The sequence below is a fragment of the Ictidomys tridecemlineatus genome, chromosome 4, assembly GCF_052094955.1.
Source record: "Ictidomys tridecemlineatus isolate mIctTri1 chromosome 4, mIctTri1.hap1, whole genome shotgun sequence".
Classification (NCBI taxonomy): domain Eukaryota; kingdom Metazoa; phylum Chordata; class Mammalia; order Rodentia; family Sciuridae; genus Ictidomys; species Ictidomys tridecemlineatus.
Window position 1 is genome coordinate 19784863 of NC_135480.1, and position 16315 is coordinate 19801177.

Genomic DNA, 16315 nt, shown 5'->3' on the forward strand with positions numbered 1-16315 from the left:
TTCAACAGATAAATCTAGTTGTTTAAAACTGAACTCTGAATTCCCAAATTCCTAAGCAAAAATATCAGAAAGGTATTTTTCTTTCCTCTACTATCCTTTGCTAGTTGCCAAATAAATACTCTCCAGTTCTCATCCACTGCAGCTAATAGGCTTGCCTGATGGAATTTATAACTAAAGAAAAACACATGGGATCTCCAGCACTTGCTTGTTCCATTGAGTGGTCAAGATGGCACAAAATTGATCTTCAGCAAAATTAAATGGTTTGGCTGATTAAAGAGAGGAGCTGGATTCCTAAGGGGGGAAAAACAGGTATTTGTTTACACTACTAAACTTAAGTCCCTAAAATAAATACATTATTTAATTTTTTAATATTAGAAATAATTATTTCCATAAAATATTATTTTGTGTGTGAAAATATTTTTCCCATAAATCTTGTATTTCTTAACTATTCTCCAAAAGTCACTATTTATTTACTTTCAAATGGGGTCATCATGTAGAAAGGCAAGGATAAGCAATAGAGAAGGAAGGCATCAAATGCCATGCTCATTTCCCAATTTATGCCTTGGCATATGGCAATAATACCTTCAGAAGTCTAAATTGGGAAGCTGGGGTTGTGGCTCAGTGATAGAGCACTTGCCTAGCATGTGTGAGGCTCTGGGTCCGATCCTCAGCACCACATAAAAAGAAATAAACAAAATAAAGGTGTTGTGTCCAACTATAACTAAAAAATATTTTTAAAAAAGTCTAAATTGGGACATATAGTATTAAAACATTTTATTTGGTGTGTGTAATGCTTCCAAGTGTGAGAAGCAGCTGAAACATACATACACACACACACATACACACACATATACTACAATAAGTAGGTATGTTTCGAGGTTTTATTATTTGGTATATCTTAAAAAATATATATAGGCTATGTAATATGACATAAAATTCACTATACAAAATTTTATGTGTAGTATACCACTTACATAAATCTGTTTGTCAATGGGTGTACATGTAAGTAGATGAGATGTCTGGAGATGGTCACCAGGATGGTAATAGTGGTCCTCTTAAGAGTGATATTTCAGATGAATTGGTTTTTTTTTTAATTTTAATTATGGTGGACACAATCCCTTAATTTTATTTTATTTATTTATTTTTTAAGGGTGACTATTTTTATTAGTACAATTATCATTATTAATACTGTATTGTTAACATGCATTACTAGTACAAATAAATGGATTTCAGTGTGACATTAACATACATGCATGTGTCATGCCTTCATCATGTCCACCACCTTCCCTTCTGTTATCTTTTCCCTTTCCCTAACCCTTTTCCCTTACATTTACCTGCCTAAATGTCCCTCTTCTACTCTTAGACCATTTTTTATATTTTACTTATTTTGCTTTATATGGTATCCTCCCATTCCAACCATTTCCTGCAAATTACATGATTTTATTCTTCTTGATGGCCTTAAAATACTCCATTCATTGGGTATAAATACCATATTTTCTTTATCCTTTCCTTTCTTGATGGAAATCTATATCAATTCCAAATCTTAACTACTGTGAACAGTGCTACGATAAACATTGGTATTCAGGTGTCATTTTTTTTGTACATTGACTTCGTTTTCTTCAGGTATACACCCAGGAATGTGAAAGCTGGATCAAATGTTGCTCTATTTTAAGTTGTTTGAAGAATCTCCATACTCTTTGTCATAGTAGCTCTACTACTTGTTTTCCTAACAACAGTGTATAAGGGTTGCATTTTCTGCACATCCTATTCAGCATTTTTTACTCATTCATTCATTCATTCATTCATTCATTCATTCTAAAAGCTATTCTGACTGGAGCGAGGTGGAATCCCAACCCTTAATTTTATTTATTTATTTTTATGTGGTGCTGAGGATTGAACCCAGTGTCTCACACTTAATAGACAAGAGCTCCACCAATGAGCTACAACCCCAGCCCTCAGATGAATTGTTTGTACCATTCTAAGAGGTGTGTGTGAGTGTGTATTTGTGTGTAATGACACACTGACTGCTTTTGCATTCAGACCAAAATAGTTATTTTTTTAAAAAAAATGATTGTTGTAAAGTACATATAACATAAACTGTACCATCTTTTTCATTTTTCTTTTTGTTTTGTTTTGATAAGAGTTCCACTATGGGAGCTGGGGTTGTGGCTCAGTGGTAGAGCACTTACCTAGCATGCATGAGGCACTGGATTCGGTCCTCAGCACCACATAAAAATGAAATAAAGATATTGTGGCCACCTACAACTAAAAAATAAATATTAAAAGAAGTCTCACTATGTTGTCCACGTTGGTCTTGAAGCCCTGGACTCAAGTGATCCTCACACCTCAGGTTTCCAAGTAGCTGGGTCTTGGGTACACATTACCATGCTCAACCCATTTTCACCATTTTTAACTGTGCAGTCCAGTGGTATTAAATATACTCATTAAGTTGTGCAATCATTCCCATCATCAATTTCCATAACTTTTTTCATCTTGTAAAACTAAACTTTTATGTCTTTGTTCATTTGACCTAAGCTGTTAAATTTATTGGCACAAAATTTTTTATAATATTTCCTTATTACCTTTTACTATCTATAGTTGCAATGATGTCATCTCTCTAATTCCTGGTATTAGTAATGTGTATTGTCTCTCCCTTTTGTGATTAGTCTACCTCACTCTTTTTCTTTTTTTTAATATTCAGTGATTTTTATTGGTATATTATAGTTATACATAATAATGAGATTCATGTGACATATTCATGCACGCATATAACTTTGTCAATATCAGTCCCTAGTACCACCTGTTTTCCTTCCCTCATCCCTCCTCTTAGCCCCTTCCTCTACTCTACTATTATTTTTTAAAGTTAGTGCATTATAATTATATATAAAAGTGGGATTCGCTGTATATTCATACATGGACACGGCATAATGGTCAAATGCGTTCCCTGCTATCTCCCTCTCCCTCTGTCCTCCCCTCTTGGTTTCCTTCCTCTACTCTGTTGATTTCCCTTCTATATTTGAGGTTCAAAATTTTTCAATTCTATTTATCTTTTCAAAGACCAGCTTGGCTTCATTGTTATTCTCTATTGTTTTTCTTTTTTCTTTTTCATTGTCTTCTACTATAGTTATTATTTTTACATTTTCCTCATTTTTAAAAATTGCTCCTTTTTCCAATTTCTTAGGGTGGAACCTAATATCTCATTGATTTGAGATGTTTCTTCTTCAAATTTCTTGTTATAAATTTCTTTCTAAGAAATTAATATTGCTTTAACTACATCTTTCAAGTTTGGATACTTATTATTGAGTTCAAAATATTTTCTAGGGCTGGAGATGTGGCTCAAGCAGTAACACGCTCACCTGGCATGCCCAGGGCACTGGGTTCAATCCTCAGCACCACATAAAAATAAAATAAAGATGTTGTGTCCACCGAAAACTAAAAAATAAATATTAAAAAATTCTCTCTCTCTCTCTCTCTCCCCTCTCTCTCCCCTCTCTCTCTTTAAAAGTAATTTTTTTCTAATTTGTCTTATCTCTTTTTTGACCTATGGATTATTTAGAAGAATGTTAAGATCAAGTTATATACCCCACACATCTAGTATGTACAATGGTGACACAGGAATAGGATAACTGCAATAGATTTTCATTCAAAAAGAGGGGGAAAGAAGGCATATAATAATCACTAGTCCTTGCAATTCTGAAATCCTTCCAGGTGCATATAATCAGTTATTGATCAGAGCCCAATACCTCTCCCTGGTAACAATTCTCCTTGGCTCCTGACTGTACCTTAGGTTGCTGAACCACCTTCTGAAACATTCTTTCAGTTACACACACACACACACACACACACACACACACACACACACACACACACACACACAAATGGCTTCAGTTTGTTTGCATCTGAGTAGTTTTCTCAGTTTGCTTCTTATCCACAGAAACCTGAAGATCAAAAGGCCAAGTAAGTATAAAGGTAAAACTTCGTAGATTCTTAAATAACTGCTGTGTAATAAGTATAGATATAAAATATACAGATAAAACAGAGCAAAAGAGTCTGGGAGAGATTCTGCGACAAATTTTATAAAACTAAGAAAAAGGGATGGGGATATACCTCAATAGTAGAGCTCATATGCAAGGTTCTGGGTTCAATCCCCAGAACTGCAAAAACAAACAAAATACCTGAGAGAATCTAAAAAGATACAGGCTATTGAACATGAACTGTGACCTTCATAGGGACAGAGCCAACCCCAACATACTGCAAACTCACATGAAGAGAAGCAAGTGAGCACAAACCCAGATCTCACTCTTCTGCCCATCAATCTCCTCCAATACACTCAAATTCTTTAACCCAAATAGATGCCTGATGGTAAGGGAATTTATAGATGAAACTTCATATATGTCAGCCCTCCAGAGTAGTGTGGAGAGAGGATCTTCAGGAACAAATAGAAAATAGACAGTGGTACTATTGGGAAATTTATTCAGTGGATCGAGTTTGGAGACATACTGGTGATAAGTTCATAGAACATGAACCCAACAAGAAAAAAAGCAATCTCAAGGCAAAAGGTTGTGCAATATGGCTCAGGTATCAATAGTGCTTATACAGTGATAAAATGTAAATACTGAATATGGATATAGCAAAAATCATGATATATTAGGAGGTTGGGAGGTAGTAAAAGTACAAATATGTGGTAAGAGAGGTTAAAGGAAATTAGATATATATTTTACACAGTAAGGAGGCAATAGATAATGCCTGAAACTAAAAAATCAAGCAGAAACAACGTAAGCAAGTCATTTAGAAATTTAAAAATAAATGTCAAACAAAAAAGGGGCTGAACATGCTTACCTCTAGGAAATAGGAAATCATATTGAGAAAGCTGGGGAATTACTATTTTTTCCCTACCAATTTTAGAACTAGTTCCCCCTTTAAACAGTATGAACGTATAACTTTGATTTAAAGAAAAATAAATTAGGAAAAGAATGCTCAGCTTTCAGGGCTACCTGCTTAAAGGGCTACTTCCCTGACACTTCAAGCTTAGTTACAATATTATTCCTCTGGATGATTCTTAGCACCTTGGGCCTCTATTTAGCTCAAATCTCATGGAGTTCTATTGTTGGACTATTGGGCTGAGAGCCCCCTCAAGACAGTGTCCGGACCTTATTAATCACTGTTCCAAGCACCTGTCATAAATGTAGGCATACAAGGGGCATAAAAGAAATATTTCCTGAACTCTCTTAGTCAACAGCACCAATATCTTACCAGTCACATGGGAGAGTAATGTACCATGACTACACTATCTTTCTTACCCTTCCTCTTGAGCTCTATGACCTGGCCATAGATTTCTTGCCATCTTTGAAATGCACCAGGTCTTGCTCATGCTGTTCCTCAACTACAGATGCCCTCGCTGCTCCCTTCCCATTCTTTATTATTCCTTTTAAGGGCCTCTTGAAATTCTTCTTCTTCCATGGAGCTTTTCCCAGGTTCCTAGTCAGAATAAATGTTTCCTTCCATTTATCTCAAAACACATTGCCTAAAATTCTACTTGGCACAATTTAATAGCATCTTAATAGTTATGCCTATGAATGACTTTCTCTTTTTTTAACCTTAATTTTATTTATTTAGGGTTTTTTTTTTTTTAAATGTAGTGTTGAGGATTGAACCCAGTGCCTCATGCATGCTAGGCAAGTGCTCTACCACTGAGCCACAACTCCAGCCCTAATGACTTTCTTATTAAGTACATAAGTCCCTCAAGTTCAAATGGCTTAGGCATCACATGTGCTTCACTAGCATGATGTCTAGCATATAGCAGGTCCATAATCATTGCAGAAAGATTTTTTTAGTATGTATACTGCTACTTTTTTCTACCTCCCAACATCCATGTTCTTTTTAAAAAAAATTTTTTTAGTTATACATGGACGCAATATCTTTGTTTATTAATTTTTATGTGGTACTGAGGATCGAACCCAGTGCCTCACATGTTCGAGGCAAGCACTCTGCTACTGAGCCACAACCCCAGCCCTACCCATGTTCTTTTGATAACAGTATTAATTTTATGAACCCACTATTTACAATGTGATTTAAATAAGTGAACCCAATTCATTATTGAAAGGCCAAGGTTCGTCATTGGAGATTAAAATGCACACACACAGATAGCAGTGACAAAGATGAAGCACTTTACTGCAAGCTGGTTCTAGCTTATATAGAAAGTGAGAGAGAGTTATCTTAAACCAGGAAGCTCCCGGGGCCAATCATAGTAAAGGTCAGATCATCACCTACGGTGCACGCACGTCCACCCTGCATAAGATTCATGGGGGGCACGAGCTGTCCACGATCGCGGAAGACAGAAGGACCAATTAGAAAATTTTCAAAACAACTTGTCATCTGCCCACTGGCAACTTGCCTGCCGCCATGTTGCATTAGGGGCTCCTTATCTGAAAGGCCCGGGGAGTTCTAGCCGCCCACTGGCAATTTGCCCACCGCCATGTTTGAAAGGCCCAGGGAGTTCTCAGGGAGACTCCCAACATTCCCCCTTTTTTGTTATTATATGGAAAGGGGAAGTCGATTCATTCTGGCTACTTCCTGCTGAGTGGGGGCGTCGCCGGGGAAGGGGTCTGAAGGAGGGAAGTTAGAAGTCCCCACAAGAGAGCTGCAAAGATTGGTATAAGGTCAGATGTGACATCACAAAATGTTCCCTGTAGCCAAAGGTCCATTATCACTTCAGTCCAGTCGGTATAAGTCTCTACAGCGGGTACAAGCCAGGCATCATCAGATATCGCTCTCAAGAAGGTATCCCAGGAATCTTTGAAGGGCTTTTCAGCATTGTGAGGGATGTTCTCTGGAGAAGGTGGTTGATTCATCTGTGGCCAGAAGCTGATAATTTCTAAGTAGAAGCTGGTTAAAAGTTTGGTTAGAGATTTTACCTACTTGAGTTTGAATAAACTTTATAATACATGGTAAAAACAGACACGTTAAAAAGATTACACATAGTGGTCCAAGGATAGGCCATACCCATGCCAGAAGGGGAGTGGACATTAAGGGAGAGAAAAGGTTTTGACTTGTTGGGGTCCTTAAGGTGGCTGCCAGGTCAGTGAGCTTAACAACATTGTCTTCTAAAAGACCCGATTCATTGATATAATAACAGCATTCTTCCCCAAGGAAAAGACAGGTTCCACCCTTTTTGGCAGTGAGTAAATCTAGGGCCCTTTGATTCTGAAGGGTGACTTGTGCCAATGAGGTGACCTGTTTTTGTAAGGATGTTAGAGATTCTACTGTGGAAGTAAGTGCTCCTTCAAGTTTTGAACTAATGTCCTTGACAGCCCATAGAGAATGACTTAAGGTTCCCCTGGATAGCCCTGCGCTTGCCCCTGAGGGCGTTAATGAAATGCCTATCACTAATGGAAGGAATGCAGCCTGTTTTCCACGTTTTAGAGGGTTAAGGATGGATTTTACTTCAGAGCTGCTATAGAGTGAGTTGTGGAAATATGGTGACTAATAAACATGGGCTAAACATGTTGGAGAGTATAATGGTGGTGAGAGTGCCATTGCACCAGAAGAAGAGACCTGGTGGGGAATAAGTGGTGTGGTTGATGGTTAGATTTTGGTGGCAAAAATCTGCCAGAAGGGAATTGGAAGTTGTGGATCCCAGAAGGCAAACCGGAGGAATTATGGTGTGGTTATTTTCCTTGGGTTCCCATAAAGGAACATTCTGCAGGAGTTTAATAGGATCCTTTTTGTAGGATGAGTTGGGCAAGCTAGAGACATCCACACTGGAAACTTTTATTGGAACTGCGGCAAGTAAGGTCTAGGGAAGTGCACAGAAAGCAATTTGCTGGACTTGCAGGGGGGAAGGTTTGGTTTAGGTAGGACAATGTGTCAGTGATGATCTGTAACCAGGTATAGATCTGTGAAGTCTGAGAGTCAGAAGTGCGTTGGCTTTCTAGGGATGCGAGCAGCCGTTGTTCTGCTTGTTGAGACAAGAGAGACTGGGGGCCCTATAGAAACATTTCCTGGGTAATGGATAAGGAACCACAGGGAGTGGAGGCATACACACCGAAATAAAAGGAAGCTTTTACTCCTGCTGCCCAGTGTGGGTTCCCAGGGTCTGGGATGGTCAGTATTGGTGGGAGGCAGACTCAAGTTTAAATCTTCCTACATTTAATTGCCCTGAATATGCATCATGAATTCTGCATGACCAATAGGGGCAGCTTCCGTAGGTTTCCGGCCACTGTTTGCAGTAATCCTTATTTTGGTCATATAAAGAACATAAGTAAGGGTGGCTGGCTTGCTTAATGAGCTCAGAGGAAGAGGAAGAGAAAGAGAGTACAATATAGATGGCTGAGGAGCACCCTGTTAGGGGACAGTCAGAAGTGGTAGCCAAGTGGGTGGTTCGGGTGTTTTTTGTATGTATATTTCTCTCACCTTGAATCTCCAGATATACGATGGCGAAGACGTTACCCTTGGGGTGAGGATGAGGATGAGGATCAGAAAGTTAAGGTACATTTTTGGATGTGTTGTCAGCTATGAGAAAGACGAATTTTTAAAGGGTCTGTAGGGTGGGAAGAGCAAGAGTATGTAGGTGTGGATTCTTGCGAGTCCTCTGGTCCGGTCTGATGTTGCCAGAATCAGTTTCCTGGATGCATGGTTTGAGCCTGGAAATGTGAATCCATGGAGTTAATTGATTATTTGTGAGTCTGAGTTTTGCTGCTGAGGGAGTGCACATGATAACCGAGGCGGGGCCCTCCCATTTGGGGTGCAATTGGGGTCTTTCACCTGGGGGGCAGTAATATACCTGTTGGCCAGGTGTTAGGGTGAAGGGGTTTTGAGTAACGGTTGGGTCAGGTAAAAGCCAGTTCAGGTAAAAGCCAGTTCTGGTATTTCCAAAGTTCAGAGCTTAGATGGAAAAGGAGAGGTAGAGCGTAGGAATCAGGTAGAAGTAATTGTTCAGTCTGTATTCTGGGGGGTCAAGAATGAACGGCCGTACATAACCTCAAATGGGGAAAGGTTGGATGGTTTCTTTGGTAAAGCCCTGAGATGCAACAGGGCCAAGGGGAGGACCTTAGTCCAGTCTAAGCTTAATTCCATGGTGAATTTGATGAGGGTCAGGAGGTCGCTCCTCAGAAGAAAGATGGAGTAATGAGGAAAAGGATGGAGCCTGTAAGGCGGCTGACCTGGTCAGCTTTAGAGTTGCCCACTGTGGCAGGAGAAGAGTCAGTCTGATGGGCTTTACAGTGGACTATTCCCAGCAGTAAAGGCAGAGTGGAAGCTCATAGCAGATTAGAAATAAGGCTGGCATTTATAATAGCAGTTCCTTTAGTCATTAGGAGTTCCCTCTCCTTCCAGATAGCCGCATGAGAAACCAGTATATGAAAGACATATTTGGAATAAGTGTATAGAGAAAGCTTTTTCCCTCTTGCTAGTTCACATGCTCTTGAGGCAGCTATAAGTTCTGCTTGTTGGTTGGTTGTGTTGAGATTGAGGCAACAATGGCGCCGGAAGGCACCAGTCTGCATGTTCCCTTAGGAGTTTGTGTGGAAGTGTGAGATAGGGCAGGTAGGACACAAGGGAAGGAGGAGTGATTGAAAAGCTTTGGGTGGTTAAGAAAGGGCACTCATAGAGTTGCTCAAAGGGGTTAAGGCCTGAGGAGCCCTTGGGACTGCCTGAGTTAAGGTAAGGGCCAACAGCAGGAGATTGGGCCAGAAGAGCCTGAGTTCAATAGCAAGTTTAGTGAGATGATCTTTGAGAATGCCGTTAGGCCTTTCAACTTTACCCAAGGATTGGGGTTGATAGGAGATGTGGAGCCTCCAAGTGATGTTGAGGCCTTTGGAGACTAGTTGAACAACCTGAGAAGTGAAGGCTGGACTGTTGTCTGACTGGATGGAGGCGGGAAGTTCGAACCTGGGAATGATCCCCTCAATGAGGATGGAGGCAACAGTGTCAGCAGTTTCCTTGGATGTAGGGAAGGCTTCTATCCAACCTGAAAAAGTATCAACCAAAGTAAGTAGGTAGCGAAGTTTTTTGTCCTAGGCACAAGAGTGAAATTGATCTACCAGTCTTCACTTGGCTGGTGGCTCCTCATCTAAGGTGTGGGGAGTTTAGGTTTGATGCTTCCTTGTGGGGATGCTGTAGAGCAGACAGAATAAGCAGGTGGACATGCTGGAGAGTAGTTCTCATTCCTATGAAGTGAAAGAGGGGTTGTGAAAACTGGAAAAAGGGGTTAGAGAGGGTTTTAGATGGGCACAGAGTCTCTGGAGCCGGAGGAGTTGGTCATGAGTTGTAGGTCTCCATCTTGGGCACCAGGGCTGGAAGTCTTAAAGAACTAGTTGATTGACTGACTGGTTGGTGAACCTATATATCTGATCTTGCAGAAACTTCTGTAGGCAATTTAACAGACTTGGTCCTATTAGTGGAAACATAAAGAGGACTAATAGGGGTCCTGTGAGGGGGAGGAGCCAAGGCCATACTTGACTGAACATTCCCCATGGAGACTGTTAGCTAGTTGCTATCTCCTTTTTTCTAGCTGTTTTTGTCTTTCATTACTCCTACGAATGACTTTTTGGCTTAACTGTTTTTGGTAGGTGTTTAAGATCAAGCTGGTCAAAATTGACTTTGTTTCTATCTATTGTTAAGAGTCAGCCAAGTTCCCATAGGGGTTGCTCATAGGGGAACTTGAGAGCAGCTTCTTAGTTCTGCTAGTGCCATTTGTGCTAGGATGGGTCCAGGTCTTGCTTGACCATGTGGCTTCCCTTGGAAGCATCAGGGATGTCTCCCTTCTCTGGTGACCCTCCTATTCACAGCAAATGCACAGATTGGCTTTTCATTCTCTAGTGGTCTCATTAATCTCCCTATTCAGGAGGTTATGGGCCCAGAGTTGCAAAGCTCTTTAGAGAAGTTCCCTGCTCCCTGGATTCAGACTGACTCAGAAGGCAAAAGCCAAATATTGGTTTTCTCGGCCTTTTTAATTTAACTTTAAATCTTGATCATAAACATCCAGCAAAGTCAGTTTCACTTTAAATTAAGAGTACTGGGCTTTACCTGAAGTCTGGCCTACTTTGGAGTCATTCTGACATGTAGTAAGATGGGAGGCACAGCTTTATCTCAGGTAAGGCGGGCTCTTCATAAATCTTAAATGCTATAGTTCTGAAGCTGATCTTCGTTTTTTAAATATCATTTTACAAAGCTTAAATAATTTGTTGCTCAAGTTCACATGAATACTAGACAATACAATATAATATCATATCTAAAACATGAATTAAAGAAAGACTGAAAGCTTTTAACCTTTTGTAGAAAAGTAGCAAAGTACTTTTGTGTTTTGCAGTACACAATTAATCACATCTGTTGACCATTTCATGAAAACATAAACAATGTTTAAGTATATGGAATTATACTGTTGTAGGGACACACAAAGCAAGGCACCTAAGATAGCACTGAAGACAGGGAAACAGTCCTATTTGGTTGCAATTGGATTCAGAGGGCACTGCTTCTGTTGTAATCAATTAATCCCCTGAACCCCAAGTTTAGGTAGTTTCAGAATTTTGCATCCAGCATGTAAGGGGAGGGGCTCAGAAGTTCACAGTCTGCAGAAGTTCACAAAAAGCAGGTTTTTTTTTTTTTCCTCTGTTCTGGGCAAGTTAACTTTTCAAGGATACCTGGGAAGGGGAGAACTTTTTCTTCCTTTTTTTCCTCCCTTTGCCAGCTGTTACCATGGAGCCCAGTTGGTAACTTCCTTATCTTAGAAATGTAGCCATCTCTGTGAAGCCCAGCTCAAGGCCAGAGGCCTTGTTCACATATTTTGTGAAAAACTAGTAAGGGGGTGTTCTAGCTTTGGGAGTGCTGATTTTTCCAGCCAGTGGCCAAGTAGAACATGGCAACATGAAAAGAGGAAGTTTATCTATACTGAATTCTTTTATAGGGATTTTTTGCTGAAAGTCCTAAAATCAGCCATGGTGAAGACTTCTGGAGAAGGTCAGTCAAGACTTTTCTGTGGGCCTGGTACAGAGGGGGAAGATGGGAAGGTGGGGCTGAGAGCAGCTCTGGTGGATCTGAGAATGAGGAAGGAGAGATGTAAAAGAATAATGGGAAAGAGGTTTGGGATTTTCCTAGCAACAAAATCTTGAGCAGTAGAACAGGTAGAGCAGAGGGAAGATGGGAGTGAGTATCCCAAAAAGCCTGTAAGGGACATTAAATTCTTAGTAACCTGTTTTCAGTGATGACAAAGCAACTTTAAAGGCCATTTTCACCAGATCTCTGATATAGGTCTGAGGGCTCTCCTCAGCTGGTTTAACCTTTGGGTTAGCTGGTAAGAGGACCTGGTGGGACCCAGTGTGGACACTGACAGAAGAAAGGAGTGAGTGGGTGGAGAGGTACCTCAGTACCTGCTACCTCAGCAAGGGGGCAATGGTCTGAGAACCGGCGGAGGTTTGGGGTTTTGATCTAGAAATTGGAGGGGAGAAATCAGGTTGCTGAGGTGGGAGTGACAGCAGAGAGTCTGGAGCAGAAGGCTGAGGGTGAGGATCTACTGGAGAAGCATAGTTCAGGGTGGGAGCGAAGGAGGTAAAAGGCCTCCACATAGGGGGATCTCCTTCCACCCTTTTGAGCGCTCGCAGAAGTTAAAAAGGTCACGCAGAATTTGAGGATCTAGAGACCCCTCTGGGGGCCATCGGTTTTGATTGTCTAATTGGTAATATGGCCAATTCTGTGTACTGAATTTGATGAGGAGTTTGGGTTTGATGTCCAGAGTGAGGGACAACCGGTTGAGGTTAGCCAGAAGGCATTTGAGAGGGGAATCAGCGGGGAGGGAAGAAGAGGCTCCCATAAAGACTCTTGATAGAAAGAAAAGAGGTGAATGGCCTGGACTGGAACAGATTTTGGTTGAGTATCCTGCAGGCGTCCCCGACAGGAGAAGTCAACCAAAGAGACTCTGGAGAGCCGGGGCCAGGAGGGCAAAGGAGTCGTCACCCAAGAGCCCAGCCAGCAAGACCTTCTGAAGGCCGGGAGTCACAGGCCACCTGACGTCAGGGCTTTTCCCAGGAGAAGAGAAGGAAAATTTAGAGAGAGTTAGAGAGTGCCTATTCTTCTGTCCCTTATAGCTCATTAACCATGAAATGGGCATCCAGAGAGTCCACCGTAACTGTGAAAGTTGTGGTGGGGTGCGTTCTCTCCTCCAAACTAGGCGTCAAGGGCCTTGCTGGACATTCACAGCCAAAGCCCTTGCATATAGCCGTTTGGAGATGGATTCCCAAAGAGGGGGAGGGGGACTCACCGGTTGTTGATCAGAAGGAGTCACCTATTGGAGAGCCGGTGTTGGGTGGAATGTAGCAGCGCTCAAAAAGGTGAAGGAGGACGGCGAACCTTGAGAGAGGGGGTCCTCAGAATGAGGAATTTCCCCTCCCAGTTTCGGCACAAATGAAAGGCCAAGGTTCGTCGTTGGAGATTAAAATGCACACACACAGATAGCAGTGACAAAGATGAAGCACTTTACTGCAAGCTGGTTCTAGCTTATATAGAAAGTGAGAGTCAGTTATCTTAAACCAGGAAGCTCCCGGGGCCAATCATAGTAAAGGTCAGATCATCACCTACGGTGCACGCACGTCCACCCTGCATAAGATTCATGGGGGGCACGAGCTGTCCACGATCACGATCACAGAAGACAGGAGGACCAATTAGAAAATTTTCAAAACAACTTGTTATCCGCCCACTGGCAATTTGCCCACCGCCATGTTTGAAAGGCCCGGGGAATTCTCAGGGAGACTCCCAACAATTATTAAGTGAATTTAACTGGCTCATATAACCAAAAAAGCCCATGCATGAGCAATCTGGTTTCAAATAGGCAAAATTCAGGTATTCAAATAATGGTTATAAGACAACTAAAGGTGGGCACAAGTGCCAGGCCAGTCTAATCAACCTTTTTCTTTTGCCTGGTCACTAACAGATTAAAATTTGTGTATGTGATAAAAGAGAGTCCAATCAATGTCAACCCGAGGGCACTGTTGTTGTCATTGCTATTATTAGAATTACTGAAAGAGAAGCTCTTTTGCCATCAGAATTACTATAATCATAAGATACAGGCCCAGCGCTGCTAGTGGCCATCTTGAAATGAGCTAGCTTTGCTAAGAAAGAAAACTAAACGGAGAGAAACAAAAGCAGTTTACTGGTACTTGACTTGAATACTTGAATTCAGCCCGTTTGAATACACATTACCTGTCATTGACAATTTTGATTACAGGAGTCAGTTAATTTTCTATTTACTCATATTCCCCCTACTCTCTCCCATAAGCCATTTTAAATTGGGTTTCTATGATTTGCAATCACATATATATTCCTATTACTGCTTATTCTTGAAGAACAGAGTATGCATCTTTTTATCCTTCACAGCACCTAGCACAAAGATAAACATAAAGTAAATTCTCAATAAAAATGAGTTGTAGAGTTAAAATGTAATAATTGCCATTCTCTGTTCAAGTGTCATCACTATAGCAAGAGAACAAGAGGTCAAGTTTTTCTAAGTAACAAAAGATCTTTCTAAAATTTTTATTTGAACTTTAATATTTCACCCAAGGATATCTGACTTTAGTAGCATCAGAAACACTCCTTCCCCTTTTGTTACTACATGGGATAGAAGGGAAAGAAGACTTCAGTTCTTGGCTCCTTTAAAATTTATGACAATTCTAATCTATTAGAAAGGGCCTCCGAGAAGATATAAAGGCACAAATCTAAAAGAATCGGTTCCCAGAGTAAACACAGTCATACCTGTCCACCAACTCCTATCATCAGCACACCCTTAAAATGGAAGTAAATGGTCAAAAACTATTTACAAAGCAAATAAAGTACAAGCTCAAGTTTCCTCTCATTTTCTTTTCATTTCACATGTACAGCTGTGAGTTGTAATATTTTTGCTCTTCCTCATCTTTCTCCATTATCTTAATTACAAATATGCTTTTTAAAGGACCCCCTCTTTCTTTAATTCATTTTGTCCCATCATCCCAGATGTGGAACACCTATAAAAACTTAAATTGAACAATAAATATACCACTTATGGAAGCTTTGAAAATAATTATTATGCTCACAAAATTAAAAACTTGAGACTTAATACGTTTTAAGCAAGTATCCAAAATAGAAATTGCAACAGAAGGCTTCAGTGAGGCCTTCTCTGGCAGCCCTGCTGGCATACATAATCCCAGTGCTAACTGGGAGGCTGAAGCAGGAGGATGGCACGGTCAGCCTGGGAAACTTACAAAGACACTGCCTAAAAAACAAAACAAAACAAAACATTAAAAGAACTAGATAGGAGCTGGGGTTGTGGCTCAGTGGTAGAGAGTTTGCCTGGTATGAGGCACTGGGTTTGATTCTCAGGACCACATATAAATAAATTAAATAAAGGTCCACTGACAGCTAAAAAAAAAATGTTAAAAAAAAAAAAGGCTGGATAAGCCAAGTACAATGGCACACGCCTGTAATCCCAGGGGTTCAGGAGGCTGAGGCAGGAGGATTGCAAGTTCAAAGCATGACTCAGCAACTGTGAGGCGCTAAGCAACATAGTGAGACCCTGTCTCTAAACAAAATAGGGCTGGGGATGTGGCTCAGTGATTGAGTGTCCCTGAGTTTAATCCCCAGTACCAAAAAAAGGGGAGGAGGGGCTGGATACCCTTCCTCCCTTCTCCTCTCTCTTTTCTCTCCTCCTCCTCCTCCTTCCTTCTCTTCTCTCTTTTCTCCTCCTCCCTCCTCCTCCTCCTCCTCCTCCTCCTCCTCCTCCTCCTCCTCCTCCTCCTTCTTCTTCGAAAGCTCTCTACCATTTAGTCATATCCCCAGTCCCCTCCCTAAATTCATAACAGAACTTTATACTATCTGAAATTGCCTTACTAATTTATTTGTTTAATTACCTATTACCTGTCTGGAATGTTGAATTAATCCACATGCTACCATGTTACAACACATTAATATCAACTTTTATTACTAAAAAACTACCTAATCCATTTTGTGATTAAGAAAAATATAGGGATTTCATAAAATAAAATGGGTTGAAAACCTGCTAATTAGGGAATTAATGATGGAGATTAAATAAACCAACTGGACAATGAAGTTAGAAGTTAAAAAGCCATAAAGACAAGCAAATCCACAATTCTGAGGGGAAAAAAAATGAAGTGTGACAAGGATGATACATGGTCCACGTTTCAGCTTTTTGCATCTAGGAGACACTGTTCTCAGTTTCTCCTTCATTTCATTCCTGAGAAGCACAATAGTAGATTATATCTTTGAAATCATGCCCACACCTCAACACTGACTGCCTTCTGTGGCTCTGTTAAATTACAGGGGTGCTGAAAGGAGA

The 16315-nt window shown here is 40.7% G+C and overlaps 1 protein-coding gene and 1 long non-coding RNA gene across 17 annotated transcripts in view; both read right to left on the reverse strand.

The window, feature by feature from the left end:
- Positions 1–16315, reverse strand: part of Cstpp1 (centriolar satellite-associated tubulin polyglutamylase complex regulator 1) — a 193699-nt gene that overhangs the window by 124195 nt on the left and 53189 nt on the right. Inside the window, exons 1-3 of one of the 16 annotated variants that reach the window (XR_013437581.1) lie at positions 11269–13651; positions 9889–9967; positions 6147–8642 (exon numbers count right to left, since the gene is read on the reverse strand). The exons of 7 other annotated variants lie outside the window; for them this stretch is intronic. The gene's annotated coding sequence lies outside the window, so the exon portion shown is untranslated. Of the gene's footprint in view, positions 1–6146; positions 9968–11268; positions 15704–16315 lie in introns of those variants that run through there. 8 more of the 16 variants (XR_013437582.1, XR_013437584.1, XR_013437583.1 and 5 more) reach the window with 8 other exon arrangements.
- On the reverse strand, positions 6147–8553 carry LOC144377035 (uncharacterized). The gene is made up of 2 exons (XR_013437585.1): positions 8413–8553; positions 6147–6885 (listed from the first exon to the last, which is right to left on the reverse strand). It is a non-coding gene; the product is annotated as an uncharacterized LOC144377035 (long non-coding RNA).